Source organism: Xiphophorus couchianus, chromosome 24 (genome assembly GCF_001444195.1).
Source record: "Xiphophorus couchianus chromosome 24, X_couchianus-1.0, whole genome shotgun sequence".
In the NCBI taxonomy this organism is placed as follows: domain Eukaryota; kingdom Metazoa; phylum Chordata; class Actinopteri; order Cyprinodontiformes; family Poeciliidae; genus Xiphophorus; species Xiphophorus couchianus.
Genome location: NC_040251.1, coordinates 14,835,832 through 14,856,553, shown reverse-complemented (window position 1 = coordinate 14,856,553; position 20,722 = coordinate 14,835,832). Strand labels below are relative to the sequence as shown.

At 36.9% G+C, this 20,722-nt stretch overlaps 1 protein-coding gene across 1 annotated transcript in view; it reads right to left on the bottom strand.

The window, feature by feature from the left end:
• The window catches only part of LOC114141233 (gamma-aminobutyric acid receptor subunit gamma-3-like), an 86,799-nt gene that overhangs the window by 38,235 nt on the left and 27,842 nt on the right, over positions 1-20,722 (bottom strand). The gene's annotated exons all lie outside the window — the stretch shown is intronic.

The window sequence follows — 20,722 nt, the reverse complement described above, 5'->3', positions numbered from 1 at the left end:
TACTTTGTCTTGGGATAAAAGATTAGAGACTTGACATAGGAAGAAACATTTTATTTAGAAAAGTGAATTCAGAGGATATCTATGCATTGGTCAAAATAGATTAATAATATGAACTAAGAATGGTACAAATGCTTAATTAGACCATGAATAATTTGGATCATATAGAGATCTAAATGGCTTCTGTAACTGAATCAAGTTGCACCAAAGATTGTCGTTAACATGTGAATCAGTTTGGAGTTTTTTACATTAGATGTTCATGCATCAGGCAAAATGGGGCTGATGGTGGTGTTGTAGCACTATGCTAACATTTTTATGTCACATTGTGTTTCTGATATCAAGCTTGGGTATTCAATGATTAATTAAGGGCTCTACATAGCCTAGAAGTAGCTTACAGGCAGTGTATTAATAACTGAAACCCTCCCATGGTATAAACTGTACCACTGCTTATGCTTGTATCATTTCATAACTCCTTCAAATGATCTGCCTGTTGGCTCTGAGTCCCTTATTTTCTGCTGGGTAGAGTTGTCATTGTCACTTAATGTCTTTATATCATTTTGAGGGGCAACAAACAAACAAACAAAGGATATGGAATCAGACTTTATTCTATCTATAAAAGAAATGCATAGAGGAACTGGAGTAACACAATAGATATTAGATTCAAACTTTGGGCCTCAGCTGTTAATGAGCTCCGGGTCTCCATGATGGTCAGGGCCTCAGCTGGAGCTCCTTCAAGGGATATTCTCAGGATGCACACGTCAGCTGTAAGGTCAGGCTCGGAGAAGCCTTTCCCAAGCTTTTGCCGATATGAAACTGTCATTTCAGGGGCCATTATGATTTAGTGATACAGAGCCTTGACCATCCTTGCTGGTGAGGGGCTGATAACAAGAAAGTTTGCAATTACAGGAGGATTTTCTCTTCAGGACAGTTTTGTCTTTTCCAAAAGCCAAAGAAAGTCTAGAAAAGTTCAAACGCTGCAGGAACGTTTTATTGTTTTTCAGTAAAGCATTCCTCATTTTCTGCCTTTTCTTACATTTATTATAAAGACAGACCTCATTATTGTTCATTGACGTTGCTGATGATGCTGATGATGACACCTCTATAATTTACTGACTACATAAACAGAAAAGCAGACTACGCCTTGAAGATGAACACATGGGCCTCGCGGCTTTAACTGGGTCTGTTTGGAAAGTACATGACAAGGCACTGAAGATGGTCCATTATTTATGGACATTACACACAACGATGGAGTGCAGTGTTGACAGATATCTGATTAAATTTAACTGCACCAGCTGTATTGCTCCCCTTGGGATCCTTGTCAGAAAAATGAGACCTAAGGCAAACTGTTACTTAAGGTCAAACAAACGAATGAACCTCTGACCTGTTCATGAGCTCATAAAGCCCTGCAAAAGTAGTAATACCTGTTCAACTTTACTGCCTTTTGTTTCATTAAAATTAAAAATAAAAAACTTGAATCTAACTAGTAATAAGGTGACTTTTGAATGGGATACACTGTTTTTTTCTTTGGCGTAAAGAGGACTGAATAGCATTTTCCCTTCACCGAGGAACAACTGTGTTGTTCTAACACATATAAAAACAATAAAAACTTTGAAATCTGTTGCTGTAATATGACAAAATAAAATAAAAAATTCAAGCAGCATCAAAACTTTTGCACAGAGTTGTGTAGCGGATGTGTTTGGCATTATTTACTGCATAAATATTTCATAACACACCAAATTATTTCCTGTGTCCCTTAATGGGACACAGGAAACTCATTAGTACTTTCAGTGCTAGGAAACCCTCACATGATCAAAAATACATTAATCTCCATGTAAGCAGTATGATAAATTCATGTCTTTAAAACATTAATAAGATCCCAGGTTCAAACTTATTTCATTTATATGATATTGAAGCATAGGTTTGACGTTGAACTCAAGGAAAACACATTTTAAGATCTTTGAACTGATGTCTGAGTGGAAAACAACAACAGATTTGTCTTGAAGGAAAAGCAGGTCAGCACGATGAGGCGAAATCCATTATTAAAGAGAAAGGATGCATACAAGGCACGTCTGACTTCATTAGACACACTCTACCTGCGTCACAACAAATCACTTTGTCCTCATCATTTTCACATCAGGTTGCTCAATCCAAACTCGACACACATTTATCTTTCACCCAGATCCAAGCATTGATAACCGTAATGCCAGGCGTTGCGTTGTTAGGATGTATATTCATGAAGATTCAAATCCTGAGCCTTAAACTGTCAAAGCAGGTATTTTAAAAATCAGCTAGATTGGCTGAGGCAGGATTCTCATGATTACCAATTTTCTAAGTAATTACAATGATTCATCCATTGTTGAGCACTTGTTGTTTCAGTACCTGAGGGGAGTTTGTTGGAATAAAGATGCTAAATTACTTGAACAGAGCTCTTGGTATTACTTAAACTTCAGGAGATGTAATTATTTTGAAGGTTTTTTAAAATTGCCTATTATTTTTGGGTCTTATTGCACTCATAAAGAATATTGTTGTTTCATAGCTGAACATTTGACTGTTGAAATCCCAAATGGCGTCTCTCTGTTTGGGTTTTTTCAGTGTTTTAAGACACGATTGGGGAAAAACTCCAGATGCCTCCAAATCCTGAACAGGACTGACATGAAAATTGGATTATTGGAGACCTTGGTCCCTTAGCTTTAGCTTAATATTTGAAAAACTGGAATAACATTCCTATGGTAATGGTAGAAACTGCTAATATTAAATATTTAAATTAGATTTTGACTGAAGATCAATATCTGTTGCAGCTGAGAATCAGTTCTCTGACCCTTTCTATAAAATAAATAAAAATAAAAAGTAGCATCCCTACTGCATAACACAGCCACCACTATGCATCCTAGCAGGAATAATGTGTTTGGGATTATGCATCGTTCTAGTTTTCCACTATCAAGAATTCTTTTTAATGTAAGCCAACCCCCCCCCCAAAAAACGCTGTTTTCCTCCCATCTAATATTGTCATCTTTTTCTTTGTTTTCCCATTTTGACTCTTTTTAGGGACGTAATACTGCCCTGATAGAGATTTGGTATTGCATTATAGATCATGACTCACAAATTGAGTTTTTACATAGTTTTGTACATTATCTTCAGATGCCTCCTTTTTAGAGGCTTTATTGAAAATAATGGCCTGCAGCTTAGATGTGGAACAGCTAAATATTCTTAGCCACACCTGATTGGTCCTTGTTTTTGTATTTATGTTTATTTATTTATGCAGGAGTCAAGACTGTTGACATCAGAACTGTCTGACTATTATTAAAAGCTTTATTGTAACTATTTCTATACCTTCCTTTCACACAGAACCTGGTGCAAACATTCCAATTTTTCCTCATAAGATCACGTTTGATATCCAGATGAGATCGTTCCTTCACCACTAGCTTTCTGCAATGAACCCCTCAGTTCAGTCAACTTCTGCAATGAAGTGAAACAAAAGCACCATTAAACACAAGGAACTGCAGCGCACGCATCCCCCGCCTCTTTAAGCCCACTCACCAGCTCTGCTTTGTGAGTGCCTCCAAGTGTAATACTGGTGTAATAACTTCAGTACCACATTTTATCTCTATTTCATATGTACAGTGCTTTGACAATGCGTACCTGTTTTCTCACGTTACAAAACAGGATTATTTTATTCTGTTGTATTCTTGGGCCTTATGAGTGGTTTGCACCTTTCAGTGATCCCTCTGTATTTACTTTCATGCAGTTTTTTCCTTTATGGGAGACGTTGATATTGATACATCCACCTCCCGGAGAGTTTTGTTCACTTGGTATGCTGCTGAGATGGGGTTTCACTTCACCGTAGAAATTATTTTGCAAACATCGTATCTTCTGTGGACATGCAGCTCTTTTGAGTTGTGGAGTTCATCAGCGCTTTCTTCCTTTCTTTCTTTTTCTTACTTTGTCAGGAAACACAAATCTGTAGATTTTGTGACTCCAAATATTGTAGCAACTTCTTGGATATGTTGTTTCCAGTTTCAAATCTTAAGGATAAATATTACAACAAATTCACGATGGCTAAGGATCTCAGCATAGTTGATTGCTTCTGGAGTTGATTTCATCCACGGAATTTTATTTAGGAGCATCAGATTAAAGGGGGTTGAATACAAGTTCATACCACACATTTTTTAATGAAAAAATCTAATGTAATTTCCCTTCCATTTTGCAATTACGCACAGTTTGTGTTTCGGTGGTTGTTGCACACAAAAATGCATCTCTAGAAAAATTAAGAGACCACTTAACATGATTTTTACTTTTTATAGGTATATGTCTGAGTAAAATGAACATTGTTCTTTTATTCTATGAACTACTGACAACATGTCTCCAAAATTCCAAGCAAAAATTTATTATTTATTTGCAGAAAATGACAAATGGTTAAAATGTAAAAAATGCAGTGCTTTGAGACCTCGAAGAAAACAAGTTCATATTCATTTAGAAACAACAATAATAACATTTTAGCTCAGGAAGAGTTCAGAAATCTATATTTGGTGGAAAAACCAGGAGGTTTTCAATGGGTTTTGAACTGATTTTGAACAAACTGCTTGTTGAGTAAAATTTTAGTAATTTTGTCCAGAAGTTGAAATTCAGACCAAAGTTAATGTGTTGGATTAAAGTTGGACTTCACTTCCAAATTAATCAAACAAATGTCATAATGTCAGGCTTCGGTTGTGTAAAGAAAGAAAGGATTAGTTTTATTGTGAGCAGTCTTCTAGTCAATTTAAAAATAAATTTGTGTTTCTCAGGTTGGAGAAACTTGAGCAATTTCTTACTTCAAAAACACTAGACACCATACAATGATCTGCTAGAATGCTTTTGAGCTTTCATTAAGATATTTTAATGCTTATAAGTTCTGCCTGCTTGGGTTTTATGTAGGTTTGAGTTCTAGTACTGTGTGGTGTGATCTGCAATAAAAGTACAACTTGTGGGGCTAAAGATAATTTTCTTGCTAAATGTAATAAAAAGTGAGTTTGGGGGCTTCATAGGTATCTCACTGATAATGGTCTCCACTCTTCTGTACTGCTGATCAAGTGGAATCCAGAAACACTGTGTTGCAGTTTCTAACATGGAGATGTGAAGAAAAGGGAATCTCAAGCTTAAGCACAGATCACTGACTAATGTGTTTCTTCAGGCAAAACCAATGCTGCACAGCTGGTCTAAATATTTATGAGTGAAATATTAATCTCCTAGTACTTGGAAAATTAGTTGCTGGTCTACATTTAAAATTTGAGGAGTAAAGAGAAATGGGAACAAATCCTTCCAGCTGTGATGAGGTGGCATCATTCTGCCCGGTATTTCGATATTCTGGTTTATTCTTGGACTCTTCTCATCGTTGCCGTGAGTAAACACGGAAAATACCCGGAGAATACCCCTCTGCAGCCTCACAGTGATGCCCCATGAATGGTGACAGGCAGGGATGAAGGTAAACAGGCGACCCCTGACCGCCACCGCTTAAGGCTGACGATGAACTTCTGTCACATGAGTAATAAGCACAAAGGAGAGCAGCACCTGCAGATACAAGAGGCGTTTTGAAGGCAGCTTTTGTCCTGATGTGGAAGTAATTTCACAAACACGTTTTTGTCTTGTTCGCTGGGAAAAAACAAATAAAACGGGACATTTGAAAAGAACAAAAGAGCCATTTGCATAGCTGGCTTGTTTGTTCAGTCCATTTGTGGGGATAGGAAGTGAAATGAAAAATTATGTCCGGCTGTTTTTTCCTTGAGTCCATCACCTGTGCTTCTTCAACTAAGATAAATGGTTTATTTATGTCTGAGCTGTTTATAGTGGTGGCAGCGGAGAGGATCCAGATTTTGGGGGAGTGGTAGCAGTTATGCTAATTTATATGCTAACAGGTGGCCACAGCAGTGGGAAATATTTTATTAATTCACTATGGATGAATAAGTAACCCAAATATCATTTTCTAGTACTGAGCTGCTAATGGTGGCAGCACATCGAAGTTATTGTTGTTATAGACTTTAGTTCATAATTTCATTGGGTGTGACGTTGCTGTTTGTTCCCTCTAATTTTGGATGCTGTAGCTAGAAAGATTTTTGCCCTTATTTTTTGCTTTTGGACATTTATGATGTGTAACTCTGGAAACTAGTTTTTTTGACAACAGGGAGCAGCTGATTAGCATCTCAAAAGCTCAAATTGAGATGATATAATGTCATAGCTGTCATAAACAGTCTTTAGTCAGAAGCCTCTTCAAATTTGTTGCAAGACTGACTGCTACCTCCCTGCCCACATAATCCCTTTTGGAATCTCTGATTCGAAACCTACATTTGTAATAATTTAACCTATAAAACAAGCTTGTATTAATAAATATAAAATTCTTTTTGGTTAACAATGTAGGCAGATACTGAATTTGAAACCTATATTAGAAGTAATCTGGAGGTTTTTTTATTGTAAATATCTGTTTGCTTCATTTTGAAAGTTCCTAAAAATCCCATCATATTTAGCAGTAGCAGTTCTAAAGATAGAGGAACCAAAAGCTAAAACAAACAAAAGCACCAGTTTGTTACCAGTAATTTGCTGGAAATAACTTTAGTGCATTGTTTATAAGATCTGGTAGTGGAGTTTAAAGTTTTAGCTGTTTTTAAGTTGCTGAACTTTCTAATTGACCCTCTTGTTAAGAGGTAGCAAACTAGCATTGCTCCAAAACACTGAATCCAGCAGGTGAGATATTCACGGCTCAGAATTTCTCAATGCAGCCCGTATAAAAGAAATAAAAATTTGTTTTTACATGTTGTTTCCAACTAGCATAATGAACATTAATGTCTTTTAGAAACTCCTTCAGAACAGATTGTTACGGCTAAGCAGCATCTGGAATTGCTGAAGGCTGACTACCTCACAGCACAATGCATCCAATGGCCTGAGGATCTGGCCAACTCACCCAGCATCAGTCATTATTTTCCACTATTATGTCCCATCTCTTAGATGTTCACAAGTGCTTAGCTCAGGCCTTTAAACTCATCGGCTGCTGGAAAATGTTGCCTTGCAAAATATTCACAGACTTTGGGGAAAAAAATAAGCGGTGGGCATTTTGGTGTCTCTGATGATCACTTGTGGTTAAGAGTTTTGTGACCTTTTCATAATGTATACACTTTACTCTTGTCATACAAAATGTACTCATTAAAATACCACTCCTGTTAAAACTTAGTTAGCCTTGTAGACTGCTAATTAGATTGAGCAAGCCAGGTAACTAAAACTCAAGTTAGTGTATTTGTGAGATGTTTCCTGATTTCACTATTTATTTTTGAGCAGAAGAATCTACCCATGTCTAGTTTTCTGCACAAAACAGATGTTTTTGTTTACAAAAAAAATCCAGGAGAGATATCAAAGTTCAAATATGTGCAAATAAAACCCCCAACAACCAAATTGCCTCTCTCTGTGATTTTGCCCATGGAAGTATACTGGAAGCGTAGACACCTTGTCTAAACAACCTCTAAGCTAAACACAAGCAACGCAAAAACAACTAAGAAACGGCCCCTAGATATAAAACACAAAGACTATTCAGATTTAATTCATCATTTCTAATAAAAACACTGGTTTTGCTAATTGAAAAAGAGAATGCTGTTCTAAAACGTGGGAGCTGTATCCTCCTATACCTGATTACTTTTATGTATGTAATTGGATTTTTAAAATTATGATTGCGGTCGAGGATATTTCCACTTCCTGATTTCTTTTCTCATTCTGTTAATTGGGAATTGCTTAGCTGAACACGTTTGTCTTAAATAAGGTTAACAGCGGCTATATTATAGCTAAATAGTAATGGAATCACAAATGCATATTCATGCATATCTCTGCATCTGAGCCACTGTGTTGATGCTTTAAGCCCTTTTTCTATCTACCTAAAGATTTTTTTTCTCTCTCAAGGCTTCAGAAATGGTTCTTTAATCAGTGAAAGCTTAAGTCAACTCGTTCGCTGGTAAAGAGTCTTGCTTTAAATGCTAATTTTCTGTATGAATTGATTTTTAAGGAAAAGGGAGTGGAAAACAAGAGTGAAAAATAGAGGAATTGTAAAAGAAGCAGTGGCTGATGAAACTGAATATGGTGTTGAAACAAAATGAAGGATTTTATTGTGAATTATTTAAAGATTCAGGTGTAAAGAAGCAAAGGAAAGAAACTACAAACATGATTTAGTGAAGCTGAAATGATTCCTGTCAGCAAATCGATACATGCTGACTCTCATAATCGCCAGTCATTTTTTAATACCTCAGCACGGTCACAGCTAATCGAGACATGATATGAATCTGTACACTTTTAAACTGCAACAACGACATGCTGTAAACTGTGATATAATGAACTCCAAGTCCAAGTAATTAGTTTTTGAAAAGCTGTTTTTTTTTCCCTGAAAGCTACTTGTACCCGGCTCTAAAGCTGGATGTCGAGATAAAAACCACAGTTCCAAAGACTTGACCTGACTCAAAAATGCAACAAACGCAACTGCTTACACTTCACAAACATAGTAAGCATGAATATGAAAAGCATGTCTGTCAGAGTCTGAGCGGTTCTTATTTTAGACATGCCTCTCAGTCTGTGCAGTCCACATGGAGGTACATTTGCTAGAAGTGTAACTGTTCTATATATTCTCCCCAATTAGGTATTAACAATATGTACAGTTCATATTGCCATCATCATAAAATGTTTACTTAGCACTACACACATGCTTCCCTGCTTTAAAGTTTAAGGCTTTTCAACTGTTGTGCCAATGAACAATAGTTTTCAGCTCATGATGCAGTATGCAGGTGCTTTGTCTGCGCCAGTGAAGATTAATCGCACTCAGATGCTTAAAGAGTAAGAGTTTTTTAGAAATTGATAAATTTATATGACTATCGATATGGTGAGTCATATGACATTGAACTGTCACCTTAATGGTTATTGGGTAAGAAAAAAAGAGAAAATTTAAAATAAGATGTCAAAATAAGCTTGGTCAGCCATTTGAAAAAATAACCCATTCATCACAATATTGAAGCACATTATGCTCATTAACCATTTAAGTTTTAAATCTGTTCATTTAACTGATTATTTAAAGTGGATTTTAAGAATTATTTAATTTTTCCTACTAAACTGCTGCAATTAAAGAATGGAGCCTATAATCGTGGAGAGATTTATAAATCTGGTTTTAACCAGAAACCACCAAGAACTCCTTTCATGTATTTTGTCCTTGGAGCATTTTTAGTGAACATTGGAGCTGACTGAAGTTAATGGCATTAAAAAAAAGCACCACACAAATTGCAAAAAGTTGCGAGAAAAGCAAGTTCAAAGCGTACTCTACCTGAAATACGAGTCACTTCTTTGAAAAGGTCACCAATAACAAGTTTGTGAGGCTAATTTGAATATAAATCTAAAATACAGAAGTTTTTCATCCAGTTTAAAATCTTGTTGAGCACACTTTTTCCTGACACCATTTAATGTCCGTCTTGTTAGGAATAAAAAGAAAACCCAAGACCTGACCTTCTCTGCTGCAATTAGATAACCTTTTTTCATGAATTTTCAGCCTCGGTTTCCTTGTTTCAAAATGAAAAGCATCACTGAAGGTCAAAAATGGAACAAAAAAAGAGAAAGAAAAAAAAAACTAACGCAAAGGGAAAATTTCACATATACACCCACGTACCGGGACTACATTAAAGAGCACTTTAAAGTGACGTGTGACATCTGGGAAATTCTCCGTTGTACACGATGACAAAGACTCTTCTGCTCGAGCTGCTTTCTCTGATTCATGAGCCGTCGCTGTGCTCCTGCTGTTAACTCGCACACTGTTGCATCTCATCAAATCCGAGTGAAAACACCATTCGTATTACTTTTTTTTTTGTTTCGCTTCCCAATTTTGACTAAATAACAAGTCAGCTTCATAAACACTGAAGAGAATCAAGTGGCCCTTAAGAAACATCCAAGTGGCTTATATAATATTCCTTGTGGGCGTAAAGTATCATCTGATAAATAAAGGGACTTTGTACCAGTCTTGAAAACTCATTACTGTCGACAATTGATTGACTCTCTTCACTGATGTTAAAATTCAGCATCAGGAATATTGAGGGAGTCTCATTAAGAAAGTCCGCTGAGATGGCTGTGCTGATTTTTGATAGTTATTTTTATGTCATGGACATTTTCTATCGAGTAAATGTGCTCTCCAAAATTGTTGAGTTCGGTTACTTATTGCTTGGACTTAAATTGGAGTGCAGAAAATTTGAGAGTTAGCCTCAAGTGTCGGAGCCCTCTGGGAGACCTTTTAGCTGTTTGAGTGTCACAGTTGTTTCCTCAGACCCATTTATTTTTATAATCGGACCGTGTCTCCTGTCACTCACTGTTCTGACTCCTTCCACCTATTCACCTGAGCCTCAGACGCCAACAACCAGAATTGACTCTCACGGCTAACACACCTGTTCCCCTTTGATGAGATGACATACTATAGCGACAGAAATTTCTTAGAGAAGAGGAAGTTGGTGATGGGGATAAATGGAGAAGCTGTTTGAGGAACTGTGTGTGGACAGTTAAATGTGGAGAAAGAAGAATCTTTGGAAGTATTACGGTACCAGCCTTTACATTTAAACTTCATTTTTACTGTCAGATATGAAAGTCTGGACTTTATAGTCAGGTTCTGTATGCGTTTAGGAACTTGACCTAGAGTATGAAGGCAGAAGTTTATTAACAACTTATGTTTTGGATAGTATAGAATTAACTTTTTTAATTGGGCCACTCACTTTTTCTAATGAAAAACATTTTTTCATCTGTATATAAAGAATGTGTGTTGCTTATGCTATGCTCTGTTTACATATTTCTGTTTGCAATAATGGGTTAGAATTTACACTCCCCTACTGTCATGGGTTATTTTTGCAAAGAAATCCACAATCCTTTCTCTGTACTTGAGCAACTGACCCCGTTGGGCTGAGTTTTCAACGATGAACACAATTTTTACAGCAAGGTAAAATATTTATGAGTCGAGTTCAATTGAGAATACAATTGTCGTGTCAGTCGCTCCAAGGATCTTGCAGAATGCAGTGATTGAAGCTCGACTAGTTTGCATGAACGACCATGAGAAAAATAACAAATTTGCTACATTTGGCCTGGCTTAGCTGGAGATATTTGCAACAGCACAAGATGCAATGATGATGGAATGAGGCATAAAACCTGATCTGTGTCCTTTGCTATCACTGGAAGCAAAAACTAGTAGTTGAGTGGTGGAAAAAATGTAAAATAATCTAGAAGCCAAATGAAAACGAAAACTCAACACCGATTATATATGCAGAGTAAATTTATAGGTTTAATAAATTATACAGTGATGACTTCCAGTGAACAAACTTCCAAAAAACTGCAAAACAGATGAAACACTGACTTCCTTTAAATCAAGTTGAGCCCTCCCATGCCTCTATGTTTAGAGTGCGATACAAATAACCTTGACCTGACCTCTTGCACCATTTTATATCACAGTAAACTCATATCTATGGATGTTTTGATTAGATTCTTAATTTTATACGAGTCACTTGCTCGACTGCAAAAGTGAAGAAAAAGAATTGACACCAGAATAAAAATGGTTTACTACAAACTTCCATAATGTTTGAATGAAGGTCCGGAATTTCTTTTTTATATTTCTTGAACTCATATTTCTGAAATCTACAACTAGCATCCAAACTTAGCAATCAATCAGCTCTGTGTCCTAAATGTCCTGCCTTGCTAGTAGCACACACTTACAACTGCAGAGCCGTCTGAGCTTTTCTGAAGACAGGACTCAAAGATATGCTGGCAGAGAAAAGATGAGAATACCATCCCTCATCGCTGTGCTGCTGCTGTGGACCTCTCTATCAGACAGTTGCACAAACTGTAGCCTGTCAGAAAGTCAATAACCCAGGCAGCTGGTGAGATCCCACTATGGCTGCTAATCTAGTCTAAAAATCAAATCTACAGCTCAGTCTGTCTGTAGACTGTAGCACTAATAAGCTAACATTAGAGCAAGACGAGTCGTGGCTTGTAGTTGTACCGAACCCCCGACTCCGTTCTCCCTGGGGGCTGATCGATATGGCAACAGAAAGTTTGCCCAATAAAAGTAGCAGAGACCACGATTTTCACAAGCAGAATTCCTGCAATATCCTATCAATAATGTTGCTGCAGTGAGGAATATAATGCTCTGTAGGCTAGATTTGGTCCAATTTCAGAGAAAGAGCTGCTTTTAGAACAACTCTTAGCATTTATTTGGCTTTTTGAGACTTATGAAGATTAAATCTCTATATTTGCCAGATTTTTAAAAAATCTTACTCTATTGTTGTACACGGTTTATCAGTAATATAAAATAAAGAGGAAAAAGTGGCATGTATTTGCTAAATTGTAAGTGAAGCAAATGATTGAAAAATGCATAAAATCTGCTTTCTGTAACTTTTATAAAATATATATTTTTACAAATCTGTTGAAACTGCCACTTTGTGACAATAGTATAGTACGAGACAGATTATGTGTAAAAATATATATATGAATAAATCAGAGCTGAAAGTAGTTGTTTCTGTCATTGGCACACTTAGTAGCATCTTCACAAGATTGATTGACAGCGTAAAGATGCTCCTCCTGGTTCTGATTGGTTGTTTTTCATGAGGAGTGATGCATTTCTTTAGACGGCAGTAGTTTAAAACTTTGAATCCAAACGTGTTGACCAATACTAAACAGTCTTGCAACTTTTTAAGCACTGAACAACCAGTTTCTAAAGCAACACTTTCCATTATCTTTAAGCCATGCTGATCCAAATGACAAGAAAGAGGCTTGAGATATTTTATTTTACGTGAATCTAAGAGTTTCACTGTTTGAAATGAGTGAAAGATTTTTTGAGATGCACCTATATGATATTTGGCTTCTGGAGCCTGAGTTTGATCCGTTATTGTACTGTGTTGTTCAATATTTCACGTGCCAAATAGATGCAAGAATATTATTGTTTTTCTTCTAAATGATACATGCAGTTTCCAGATTTTAGTCTAAGAAACCAACTCAAAATGCTAAATTACCATGTGAAGAACTTTTACTTTAACTGTTTTGAGAGAAATTAAGGTAAGTAGCAGCCAGGTGCTTCTAATCAAACGCACTTGATTAACTGGTAATCAGCAAGTTTAAGCACCTCTATAAAAAGACTAAATTTTGCTATTTTTATTCAGTGACGTAAATCAAACTAAGGCAGATTTGAGATCAGGTATTTTCATTTTCCAGCAAAGTCGCTAAATCTATATTTATACCTTAGAGTATTTTGAACACTGAGTATGTTTCATGTATATTTCCTCTCAAAAGGTAAAACCTTTGATAAATCGTTAAACCTCGTGACTCACAGCAATACAGACTATATCATTTTAGTGGCAGTTATGGAGATTATTATACCAGCAGGTTGGCTCAAATAAGTGAAGAAAACATCAACAGCGCATAAAAATGAGCAGAGATGTATGAAGAGAGATGGAGTAAAACACAATGTTCCTTTCTAGCTCCAAGACTCTCCTCAGAAGAGGGTTGGAGCCTTTGATGTGTGTTTCCTGCACGTGTGTGTTTATCAAAGGCAGATGGATGGCTACATTCAAATGTGAGTCGGCGTGAACCTGTGTGTGTGTCCCTGCCGCAAAAATAGCTCCTTCAGTGTTTTCCGAGGGTCAGGAACTCCTTCAATCTCCACGGACTTAATTATTCAGTAAGTTTTACTGCGGCTGGAGAATTCGCCGTTTCTTCCATTCGGGAGGGGAAAAAAAGGCTTCATGGGAAACCAAAGGTTCAACGGATGAATCGAACAAAAATAAGAATCCGCGAGTCAAGCATCCAGCTTTTATTCACAGCCAAACTCAATAATTCAAAGGGGACATTCAAGTTGGTCGACTGATTTAGTGTTTGCCTGCGTTGAGCGAGCTTTTATGCAAAAACACACCTGTTTTATCAGCCTCGATCATGTAAGTACAGCCGCAGGATATAAAGCATCAAATCAGATCTGACTGAAATGGAAGCAGCTCAATCTGTTTGCTAAAATTAGATCCAGGTAATGTTTCCTCGTGGAACAGAAACATAAGATAAACATCGACTTTGTTCTTGAAATCTGAAATGAATATCAGTAATTCAAATTACCAGTTCTTAATTGCCACAGTAAATTGAAATTTAACAAAGGCTTTTAGGATGGTGACTATGGTGTACATTGTTCCAAACCCAATGATAAATCTTTTGATAATTGGTTAACAATGTACAAACGCTTACAAAAATATATTAATATTATGCATGATGCCTTCACTTTTTCCAGTTTTTCTAAGAAGAAAAGGATATAATGATCTAATCTTAACCAGCTTCTAACATTGGATGAGTATAATCTGGAACACTAAAAAACTGCATGATGAGAGAAAAATCTTATCAAAACAGTAAATTTCTACATTAATTTTCAATTATACAACCAGCTCTCCAATAGTTTCTGAAAGAATACGTCCAAAGTTGGGGTGTTATATATGTGTGTAGATACCAAAGTCCTGTACCACCAAAATACCACCAATGTGTTTGAACATTGGTGAGAAGATTTTTTTTAAATTATGTTGTATTTGGTTTTCACCATTTCATGTTTAACGCCTCACATCAGACGGGAGAGCAAGCGTATTCTTAGATCTAACATGTCGTATGCTTTGACAACTCTTGGCAGCAGCAAATGCCATCAGTCTTTATTGTAAATGGACTTTTGATTAATGTTTTTTGCAGAATTGTTTTTAACCATAGCATCAAAGTCCAGACTTTGACTAGGTCTAGTAAAAAAGCAATGTCTAGTTTACCTGAGGTTGAATTGAACAAAACTATGACAATCAAAATAGTTCTGTTTAATCCTAATTTAATTTACTAATGTGTTATTTTCCAACATAATGAGCTAATTAGTGGAAACAGTTATTTATTATGAATAAATTATAAATTAAGCCAATCAAAAAAATCTAATAGTTTCTGCTGTTCTAAACTCACTCTATAAAATAATTACACAGCCGATTGCTTCCTCATTTCTTCGCTATGAATTTCAAACCGAATAACAAAAAATAAAAATAAATAAAAATTTGAATTGTCAGCGCCTGATGACAACATGCTATAAACCTGGCTGCGCTGTATTGTTGTGACCCGCTTTCTGCTGTGGGTCAGTAACATCTTGGATATGCTCAGGCTGATGAACAGAAGGTTTCTGTGCAAGAATGACAGAGCTGTGCTGGACCGATGGTGTGCCAGTGGCACTAATAATCTGTCCTCCATCTGAGTCATCGTTTTTCTCGTTTTTTTTCTTTTAATCATGGCGCGATAAATGTGTTCGTCGTCGATAAAGTCGAGGACTGCAACGTCGGCTAATTTCACCGGCTCATCTCGACGAAGGGCGACCTTGATCTCGGACCCGAACGGCGAGGATTTGTGACAACAAGGATAAAGAAAGATGAGCTCTGAAGCCTCCGCTAGGAGCACAAAATGGAAGGAGGAGAAAAGAAGAGGGATCTCGATGAGCAGATGTGATCTGAGCTGAGAGGATAACAAAAAAAATACAGTCTGGAATCACTCACACACGACTTGTGCTTGAGACTCAAACACTGAAGCATGAAGGAATGACATAAAGCTCTTACTCCAACAACTTCATCTTCATGTGCAGAGTAGTGCTTTTTGTCTCAGTCCAAACAGACAAACACACACATATCCATGGCTTTTAAATGTGATATCTGCCAAATAATGACCGATTTTCAGAAATTATTCATGTCAAAATTTATTTGCATTTATGCACACGGCTCTCTGAACTGGACAAATCAGCCTTCATAACCTGACAGTAATTTAAACAGACCAAAACTAAAAGCAGTTCTAACTTGACCCGTTTCATTTCCACATCGTTGCTGCAATATTGTGAAATCTGTTAGCAACTCAGACTTGTCTAAAAAATAAAAAACCAAAGGTGAAGTGAGTGTTGCAATTAATTAAAATATTTCTCTTCTGTGGTTGTGTAGTGAATGAACGCATGGAGCTCAGTGTGTGTGATCCCAATCCAATTAGTTCCTAGATACCAGCAGTTCTCACAAATATAGAGCCTAAAATCTACAACAGGTCAGATATTAAAGAACAATTCTAGATTGAAAACCATATTTGTTGGCATGATCTACTCAAAGTGAAGACCTAAATCTAGTTGAGAATTTGTGTCAAGACTTATATATTCATAAATGGTCTCAATCCAATCCAAGATTGAGTTATTTTATTTTTTTCTCTGCAAACTGTTGACTCCAGTCATTATCTAGCTTTATGCTGTACTGGTGAATCGGTTCATACGGGTTATAAAGCCAACAGGTTTTACCTGCACTCCATGCGTCCAGCCACTGCAGTTTTAGCTCTAATGTTCCCCAACAACCACCGCCTTCAATTGCAATCCATTTCACCTCTGAGAAGATGGGTCGTTGCACAGCTTTACGTCATTAAATCCTTCATTTGCTGCCGGAGAAGAGCACTGAATAAAGATGGAGCACATGGTAAGATTATGACAAGTTTAGCCTCCAGTGGTTCAGCCTCTTGAGCAATTTCCAGGATCTCTGCTTGAGGATTGATTTCTTCTGTTTTTGTTTCTACTGAATGCACTAAAGATTAGCTGTGACCCAGCTACCTACCAGAGGAGTTCTAATAGCAGCTATCCATTTCCACAGACTTTTTTTCTCTGACATTAAGTCAGATTTAGGTGGTAAAGTGCTGTGAGCTGTTTTAAAGGAATAGTTCGTCTTCAACTGGTGGCCATTAGCTATAGAGCAGGTTTTACAGATTAGCAGACTTTGGAAAACTGATGTCACATCTGTTGATTTTTTTCTTGAAGAGTGGGAGCAAACGCATTAAAGAACAACTGGGAGGGTTATTACTCCAAGAATATCATATTGTGGGGAAATTTATTTGAAAGACTACAGATTGATAATTCTAGCAAATCAGAGAAAAGTAATGATTTGAACAATGTTACTAAAAACACATTTTCCATTTAGTTGTCTTTACTTTTATATATTCACTTTCTACACCTCATTAATTATCTGCAAATTAATTGGGAAGCAAAGGCGCTTCTCCAGGTGTCAACAGATAACAAGGAGAGTATATCTTTCACAAAATCAGTTGGAGATATTAGAAAAGCATTTTCTCAAGCATTCATTCTTCAAAGAAATTTAAAATGTTTAACTAGCCCACTATGGACTAAAACCTTAGTAGGCAGAAAATGTACTGTTTCCTGTACCGGTTAATTTAAATGTTGCATGTTTAGTTTATAGTCGACCAGGTAAAAAAGAAAAGAAGTACTTTTTAGTTTCAATTAAACTGAAGTAGTTTTGACTCAACAATTTTGGCTTATATGACAAAAAGGTTCCACGCTGGAAGTTGAAGGCGCTGTGCTACAACATCTTTGCGTGTTTGGAATCAAACGCAGTGAGGATTATGAGCTTTACTCCACCAATCATATTTTGGACACAAGTGTAAAACTCCCACTTTTTGTCGGACGAAAGAGGCAGTCATCATGATTTCATTGATTGGGTAGCATCTCGGTATGAATCAACCAATCAATCGCCATCAACAATGTGGTCAGAGTGCATCTTTGTTGGTTAATTTGCTGTCTGTTATCAGGCTCTCTCAGCGCCAGCTAGAGAAACTCAGCACTTTCTCCCAGTTTTAAAGCTGCTACTGCTGGTTAATCACTCCACCATTCATCACAGTACGTCCTAAATTACCATCGGCTTCATTTGCCGTTGCATCGCCCCAGCCAGCACCCATTACCACCGCACCAAATGAAGAAAGATAATGTGTTTTGCACAATGGTAGATGAGAAGCTTCCTGGAGTTTGGTTGTTTGCAGAGCTGTATCATTGTATTTCCTTAGAGTGTGCGCGAGTGCATGTATGTGTGTATCAATATGGATCATGAATCTAATACACCCTTGGGGAACTGACCTGGTTTTTCATGTGGAACTCTCATTCAGACCCGAGGAGCGAGTGAACATGTAAAACGGAGATCTCGCTCCTCTTGATGGATCGGACTCGGAGTGCGGCGGAGTGTAAATGTTGAGCTTCGAAAAGCAAAGAGGGAAACCAGGCCAATCCAGTCAGAGGATGCTTCTTGTTCTCTCTCTCACTGAAATACTTCCCAAACAAAACTGACGCAGAGAAAACTGGAAAGGGGAGGGGAAACCAGTTGTGACTCGGCGCTAATTCCACTCCAGTCAAATCTGGAGGTGGCTGGGGATTCACGTTTCACTGATCGGCATACACTGGCCCTGGCACCGTGGAACCAATCAGTGCTTACACAGGGGGGGAAATAATCGGGATGTCGCAGTGGGACTCTGTTCCTTCATGGACGGGAGCTCTGAGCTCCACAACGCAGTCATGCCCTACTGACCCACTACAGGCAGCGGGAGGCTTTAGGTTACAACTCTCATGTTTGAATGAGGTGTAGACTGTTGGTGTCCAGTTTTGTAGAAACTAAATATGGATATTCAAACAGAATGTTAAGTATTAAAAACAAGTCTAGGACTGTGTTGTGTTTAAGGTCTGCGGTAACTCTGGACGAGTAGCAGAGATCAACCAATCCATTGACAGAATTCTTTTTATTCGTCATGTGCATCACAATCACCTCTTTATGAAAGATTGACAGGAAGATGGAAGATGGTTAGAATCAACATCAGGCTCATGTTGCCACAGACCATGTAGGGGATGTGGTCAACATGCGAAAGAAGAAGAAAATCAAACTTTTGTCTTTCACTGAATCGAACAACTAGCACTGAACACAGCACCTCCTATGGGAAACGAGGTGTAGGGAGTGTCATGCAGTGAGGATAATTTACTTCAAGGATGGAGAAACTGATCAGAAGGCAATACATCAAAATAATGCTGGGTGATGGGGCTTAAAAATAAAATCTTTTTTTTCTATATCAGATACAATATAATTTATTCCCCTTGTTTTAAAAAAAAAAAAAAAAACTGAAATTATAAATGACAAAGTATTTTTAAAAATTGGCATTTACAATCCCTTCTGCAATTGGGGCTAGACTACAATGTAACTTTGTGCTGGTTTCCCCTGTTTGTCACGTTATGAGTGTAACGTGACAAAATGTGAAACAGTTCAGGGTCATAAAAAGGTTTACAAACTACTGTAAATAAATCAAAATAACTGGTTTCCTTGATATCAGTTCTGGAGATGTCAAACTGCTGAAGTTTAATCCTAAGACATTTAATGAACATGATTTAAAGAGGGCAGAATATTAATGTGTTGGTTATGTTTCTCCATTGGAATACATATTCATTTTTAAACGCCCTATATGGATGTGCTTTGAACATTAAGTGGCTAAAGATGATGTGACACGCTGATTGATGTAACTTGCATTGCGCCTGTCATATGAACATTTAATGAAAGGAAAAGGTGGAAACTAAGCCCTAATTAGTTGGCTCAGAAGCTTTTGATCCTAACAGCATCATAGTTAGAATATGTGGTGGCTTTGCTGCTCTGTGCCAGACTAAATACTGCAGTGGGAAAAGTTTATCCATAAAATGTCATAACGACTCTTGCAAAAAAGCTGAATGCTTGTCAGACCTTCCAGGAATTATATTCAAATATCATAATTGCTTATCGTTTAAGACTCGGGGAACCTGATCTGATTCAAAATGACCAGATTTGTGATCGATACAAGGTTGAATATGTAAATGGAACTAAAAGGAGAAATGTTCTATTATTTTTTTAACATGGCACCATTTCTTCACATCCACTAGACATGGACATGATTCACTTTTTGCTAAACAGCTGACTGTTTGTTTTGAAGGATTGTTTGGTGTTGTGGTTTCAGTAGAACCTGGTTAAATTGTTCAGATTTTTGGGTTAGTTTTATGTTTGAAGCTGTGTTCATTTGAACCTTCCAGTGTATTTTAGTTCTTATAGATGGTAAGCCTCTGCAGTCTAGTGTCAACTGATCTCAATAGTTGACAAAATACTGTATATTTTGTAAGTTACTGAACAATCATTTCACAAATTTAGCCCGTCATGTTATATATCTGTACAAAGAATATCATATTATTGTGGAATTGTTGTAATTTTCCTACTGTTCATTTGAATGCTTATACTAAACTAGGAACAAAAATCTATTGGCACATCAGTGCCAGATTTTTGACTGCATACAAAAACAATAGTTTTCTTCCTGTTTTATGAAGTTTGGAAAAAATTTGTAGTTCAATTTTTTTTCCAAATTCAATTAAAACCTAAAATATTTACCAACTAATTGTTCATAGCAACTTACGGCAGGTTGCTTTCTGTTCCGTTTCTTCTTTTTAACTTACTACCAGTTTGCATTTGTGTGTGAATTGGTGGATGCGTATTGTGCATCTTAAAATCACTTAGAGAATCTGACACTTGCATAAACAACTGTAGCTTTTCCACTAACCAGAATCATTCAGTGTGATTTAAATGTAGGCTTGGTAGAGCAATGAGAGGCGCTACATTACTCTTAGTGAGGTCTTTGTGGATCCGGCCCCATTTGTCTAATATATTTAGTGCCTATCCAATGAACTGTTTCATGTTTGATCTTAATCATTAGTTACACAATATGCCTTACTTTCCCATCTTTGTTTCCTTTTCTATAAATTTTTAGCAATTTCCAAGTTTAAACTTTTAAACTGTTAGTTAAAACAGTGTGGATGTATTTGGCTACCATCTTTTAAAGTTTCTTTTTAAACTAAAAGCAACCAGTT